The following is a 6735-nucleotide window of genomic DNA, read 5'->3' on the forward strand; positions in this document are numbered from 1 at the left end:
CACAATTATGAGCTGAGCCTTAATCCAATGCCGTCACGGAAAACTCCGACGGTACGCTTTCTTTCGCAGTTAAAATTCATAAACTTCCCAAAGGAAATGGGTTCTTTATTTGGCCACACATGGCCATCAAAGTGACATAAATTTCTAACGAGGCACTGTCCGCAATGTGTTGTACTTTTGGTAAATGTTGATTTTTCGCTTTTTCCTCCACATTGTCTAAGCATTATCGATTGTACTGCGTCAGCACAAGCTCTGCTGATGGGAGGTAAGACTATGGTGGCACCGATGTGAGGTGGGTGGGTGAGGAAAACTAACTCCCTCACCTGAATTATACATCGAGTCCTTTACCACGCCTAATCGAAAATAATGGCATATTTCCCGGCTCCCGCTTTGGGTGGCGTTTGGTGTTTTTCCGCCAGGCGTCCAAAACACGCCATGTCGTTGCCAAAAAAAAAAAAAAAAACTTTCCCATTTCCCAACTACATGGGAGAACGAATTATTTCTTGGAAGAAGGTAGAAAAACGAACTGAAGTTCGCTCGTGAAGCAGCGGCGAAAAGGAGCGAGTGTCACACGATGATTCGACCCCGATATCGAAACGGATCCCAACCGAAAACGATACATGTCGGGTCGGGAACGGAATCGATGTAAGGAAAGGTCGTGTGGAGCCAAGCTCTTGTCGTTGGTTTAATAACCTGCTATTTAATAATTCAAACCCAAATCAAACTTGCTCGCCTGGGTTTCCACCTTTGGGAGTGGGCCGTAGTTCTAGTAGTTCAAAAGGTAAGGTACCGAAACTCCATCGTCTAGAGGGCGAATGACGAACTATTGCGGGGTACAAATTAAGGATTCTAGATTAAACCATCGGCTAGAAGTTACCCCCTCAAGACGCTGCTTATTTTCTTTTGTGACGCGCGCCACCGGAAGACACCCCTTCCAATAGGCCAAAACCTTATCAGGATATCTAAATCGAGAATTATATCGTTGGATTTTCTTCTCTCGTGGTTTTCCGGGCGCTTCTTGTTGACGATAAATTAAATCCAGCGCACGAGGGTTAACCAACAAACCAAAGGTATTCAACATGAAACCCCGGTCTGTGAAATCATTTTTCCCCGGCTCGAAATCACCAGCGTCATGACACTTTTATTCCGTTTCCGAGAATATTTCTTTTCTACCCTTTTTGCGCGCAACTTTTTGACGTATTTTTTCTTTCTTTCTTATTTCAGGACGCCAACTGAAAGGCACTCCCGTGCAATCAACTGTATTTGCGAGGTTCTTCACTTCTCGAGACAGGTTTGTAATCAGCACGCGTTGGCGGGAGAATGAATGGGAAAAAGCTTGCCTTAATTACCTCCGAATCTTCGATGAAACGGAAAATTAAGTGGCATTCTCGTCGGACGGTGGGAATTAACTGTTTTTGGGAAGTTTAAAACTGTACCCCCAAGGCTCGCTCACTCGCTTTCTGATGTCAAATTAGTCTTACCTGGCCGAAAACTGTGTACTTTTTACTCCCTTTGTTGGGATCTACGTTGATGAAAAATAAGTGACAGACTTCTCAATCGAACACCTTTTAGTTGATGTATAATACCATTCAACGTGCGTTGTAGAAACGGAGTGTTTGGAATCCTTAAAGCCTACCGGTTCCGAACGACATTTTCGCGATTGAATTTGTCGTCCGTTTCGAATCCGCTTCCATTTCATCTGAATAGTCCTTCATACAATGCTTCTTTCCCCTCCTTGCGTGTTTGGTAGGGATTAGCAAAATCGATAACTCAACCCGAAAGCGGTGACTTTCTGCCAGTCCCGGGCATGCCCACACGCCAAGGATATTTGTGAGACCAAGCGCTAGGCCTTTGCGCGGCTGCGGCAACAACAACAACAACACGGAGGTACGGTTCTCTCACGTCATTTTCCATCACTGTTATTGTGGCCTCCGAGCATCGACAGCGGCTCGTTTGGTGGCCTTCTGTGGGTAAAATGTCTTGGCGCTAACGAAGTTTGTCGGGGCCTGTCCATCCACCTGAACGAGCAGGCGTTGTTGGACGCGCACATCCATTTATCAAAACTTAACCGCAAACCAACCAACGGGCCTACTCCCCCGTTTCCGATGGCGTGCCGTCGGGTGAAAAACAGCGACTTCTTAACGAACCCAATTACACGCCAGCAAGGTGACATACGCTACACTTTCCACCTCGCTTTTCTCCGGCTGGTTGAGCGGGACGAAGGCGTCAGCAATTGACGACACATATTTCATAACATAGCTGCCACTAATTTCCACCACCCTCCAAACACACCCCGCCGTGTCGTCGGCTGTCGCTCAACGGGTCCTTGTCAACAGCACCATCACACCATCATCGATGACAGTTTTAGGCCCCGTTTGGGAGAAAAAAGGAGCTCAACAGGAAAGTGCGCGGTTACGCGATTGATTTCCTCCATACTGATGATGGAACACAACACAACCCGGTCGATCACACGACGAGGTGCGATAAACCGACCGGTGGTGGTTCGGCTCGCTGGGCTGAAATTTTGGTATCGATCGTCAACAGCGAATACGGAAACGTTAGACGTTAGCTAGCTTAGCCAATAGAAGCGTCCTCGGAAACCTTAGCTAACCCACTACATCCAAGTGGTTCATATTTTGACGGCACAAAAAGAGAGCAAGGTTAGGCCGCACTGCCGATGGACTTTTTCCATGGCTTGCTTCTCCATCTCCAAAGCATGGTTTAAAGTGGTTTGAGGTTAGGAATCCAGGGACAGCGAAAGCAACGTCGGCTTTGCATTTTAAACATAGCATGCCGGATTATTGACCGCAATGGAATGAAGGGAGGGCTTTGTTTCATTTAATATTTTGTTTGAACTACTGCCGGGAAAAGAATGCTGCTCGATCCTTGGAGCCTCTCGTTCGACGTTAGTGTGTTGTTTTATTTGTGGTTTGATGGGAGGCAGGAGAATGCTGAGCAATCTTTTTCATGCTGGCTAAAAATTCCAACAAGATTATTCGAGTCGGGACTTTAGATGTGGAGTTTTTTTTAATGTCTTTGGTAGAACTTTATTGATTTAAAAACTTGTTTTTCAATTCTCAATCCTTAAAATGTTATTTTCGACTATTTCCACATGGTTTGAACCTGAGAAATTGGTCCCAAGAGAGCCATCAAATACATCGATGATGCTTTTCTTTAGACTCGTTTGGGTTCATCAATCCATCAACCTACTTACAATCGATATCTTATGCTAGAGGAAAGTATTTCATCTTTTCCAGATGGCCTAAGATCTAATACCTGGTTTAGCTTCCTTGCATTCGATGTTGTTTTACGGAAAAATAGCACCGGAAATCTTTTAGCTTCTACTTCGCAAAGAGCACATGCAAAGAGTGATCCTTTTTCATCTAGTAGTGAAGACTATTTCGAAAAATTGATTTTCCAGGAACGTGTTTTTTTTCTCTAATCTTTTTAACATGCGCTACCTCCTTCACATATACCCTCTGACTCCAGAGGCTCCGAGCGGTATCTACTCCATCTACAGATAATCGAAGGTTTAGTTTCTTTCCTCTACTTTTTTCACCTTTCCTTCCTGCAGAAAGTACCCTAAAAGACTGCCGAGGGAAATGGAATGCGAATGCTCTACCGGGCTTTTGCTAACGCAATTTGCATTCCTGCGAGAGTATCCTTTACTGCTCGCCAAAAAAGCCTAAGCATTTTCCCTCTTAGGAACGGGGGAGGGCGGTATTGAAAAGAATTTTATGTTTAGTAAGATTAACACACTTTGCCGGCATTTTGTCCGTCCCTGTTCGGAAAAAAGGGACAGCTTTGTCGGAGAAAACACATAAATTGTTTTCACAGACACCATTATCGGGAGCGCAGGAAAGGGTTGGCGTGATTTGTTGTTACTGCTACGGCGAAAGATACGGGAAATGGGTTCCGTTTGTGTAGCGTGCTTTATGTTTCTTTTCTAGGTTCATGATATTTTATCAACACGAAAAGGTGAAGATTAGTAAAATAAATTAAGGCAGAGAAAAACATATTGTTTCTTAAAGTAATTTCTACGAGATTGGTAACTTTAACATACTTCCAACATTACATATTTACACCGTCACGTTATGCTGTTGCAGTACTTTTGTACAAACATTGTAATACTGCCACTTTACGGAGACAGAGTGTAAATATAATCCTATTTATATAGCGGCAAACACCGCTTGCGTGTACTTACGTTATGTACACGAACGTAGTGGATAAACCAAAAATATACCATTACCTCGCGACGCCGTCAGACTTTCGTGTTCTGTCTGAGCCAGGCTAGCTCGTGCGAAAGTTTTAACTTACAAAAAACCTATAGGAACGTGACGATGGGGGTTAGAAAGCTGTCACCGTAATTTATAAACGACCAGAACAACACCATCTGCGAAGTGTGCGCAATTGGAGGTATGGTAAATTGGAGACGTTTTTCCCCCTTTTTTCCCGTAAACATTCGCCGGTTCACCCTTCATCATAAACACGCCGATGTGTCAGGTGCAAGGAAAACTACCGGAAACACGATCATGGGGACACTTTCACCGTGTCCTGTTCGTTGTTAATGGTATCGGTTTTCCCATTGCGATGCAAACAATATCGTGAAATGTCTCTGTGGGTTGAACAAGGCACAAACAAATGCAATTCCAGACCGTATTTTGCAATAGTCATGTTTATTCCCGTGGTAATCGATTGTCGAGCACCTTTCAAGGATTGATAAAGCTTCCACGGCTCATTCAAAACCGGCTAGCCGGCTTTTTTTCCCTAAGGGATGAGCATAATGTGCAAAGGTTGTATACACACACTGCCCGTGTCGATTATAAAATCCAATTTATTATGCTCGATCATTAGCCAGCAGATGTCCCAACGGTTGAACGGCTGTAGGCTGCTCGGTAAAGGCCCATACGATACACACATAGGCTGTTGTGGCATCCATTTCGGTGTCCGTTGCCCCCTGGAGCACTACTGGCGAAGAAAGTTGGACGGATATTTTAAACGGAAATTTATCGTCCATCGGACGCTGGCTTGGCTAGCAATCCGTTTTCGCTTTATGAGCCGGTGAGCGTTATGTGTTTTGCTCTACACAATAATGTGTATATTGAACCAGCGCCATGTCGGGGGCTTTTATAGTTTCCATAGAACCATAGTGAAAGGGAAGCACGGAAAAAGCCATGGAAAATTGATTTATGATTGCGTACGTTGGTAACGGAAAGGTACGACGCCGTCGAACGATCGTTGAACATAATGGTCAAACATGTGCCGAAAATACCGTCACGGTGTGTTTGGGCTCGGCCGGAAATAAAACCTTAAAAAGGGAAAATATCTATGTAGAGAACAGAAACGGGTTTTACAACGCCTAACATGACTAGTGGATCCATGGAAAAGTGTTTCTAAATACTTATGTAATTCTTTCATATCAATTTTTTTATGTGTTTACTAAAAAATGGATGTTTTCCTAAAGAAAGAATAGACGAGAAGTTGGATTTCATGATTCAATTCTTTTTGACAAGCTAGGAACGAAATGCGAACGAATACGGAAAATCAACGCTGAGCTAACTGCAAACAGTACTTTAAAATAGATTCATTTAAGGCTTGGTATCCTTTTTTATAACTAAATATTGCATACCATGTTTTAAGCAATCCCGCCATCATAATAGAAGATGGCAGTCTTCAGAATCAGAAAAAGTCTAACTTTGCTTTTTTTCTTAAAGTAATGCTTGTTTACGCTACATCAAAAACGAAATTTGAATTGAATCACGTTTTTCGAAGGGCTTGTAAATTGCGGGAGTTATACAACAAATTCCTGGATGTACACTGCAGGAAAAAAATGTCCCCACAAAACCCAAGTGAAGGGTTTCCCTTCAGCGATCAAAGCAATGCCAGTTCGTTGCGGAGAGGCAATGAAAAAACATTACGAATGGAAGCTGAAATGTTAGCTGACGGGTTTTGAAACTCCAAGCAGAAGAATAAAACATGTGACCTTTCCGCGAACATTGCAACGGGATAGGCTACGTTATCAGGTTGGCCAAAGAAAAACGCAAGACGGGATAGTTCAATATCGCCTTCCCGGTTCGCAGATTCTGTGAACGACACATTGCAAGAAAACGGGGCGGACAGGGCGAAGACTATCCGAGCGTGGGTAAGAGTTTTCTTTCCTTCAGACGAGTGGAAACCGTCACCACCGGGAAATCTTACACTGAACCCGCCATCCTCCCGTCCACAAACGTTGGGTGAAACAATGCTGGATGTCGCCTCTGTCGCCCGGTGGGAGTGGAAATGCGCTTCCAGCATCTTGATTCGCTTGAGTTACATCCGCGCAGTGGGATTGTGGAGCAACAACATTCATAACCAGACGGGCGAGCGGTGGTCGACACAAAAGTGTACTTTATGTTTGTGACAGGAAATCTAATCTTCCTTCGACGGTTTTGTTGCGTGATCTTCATCTTGTGCTCTCGTCTCGTGGCTTAAAGTAGCAACTGGTTGGTTCCGTCCTGCAACGACGATCCTTGTTTGGGATCCTACTTTAACGGTCTTGCGTACGTTTCCGCGATGTATATTTGAACCGTAGGAGCGGGGGAGGGAAAAAAAGGTTCCGTTACGGTGAGCTACTTGTCTGTTACATGCCTGCTTCACTCAACTCACCTTTAGCAGCGCCTTGAGCCTTCGTTTTCTCAAAGGGGCCGCAACGCAAACGTAATCCTAGCGAAACACACTCGCCCCATCCTTCCCAAC

This window comes from Anopheles ziemanni, chromosome 2 (assembly GCF_943734765.1).
Source record: "Anopheles ziemanni chromosome 2, idAnoZiCoDA_A2_x.2, whole genome shotgun sequence".
NCBI lineage: Eukaryota > Metazoa > Arthropoda > Insecta > Diptera > Culicidae > Anopheles > Anopheles ziemanni.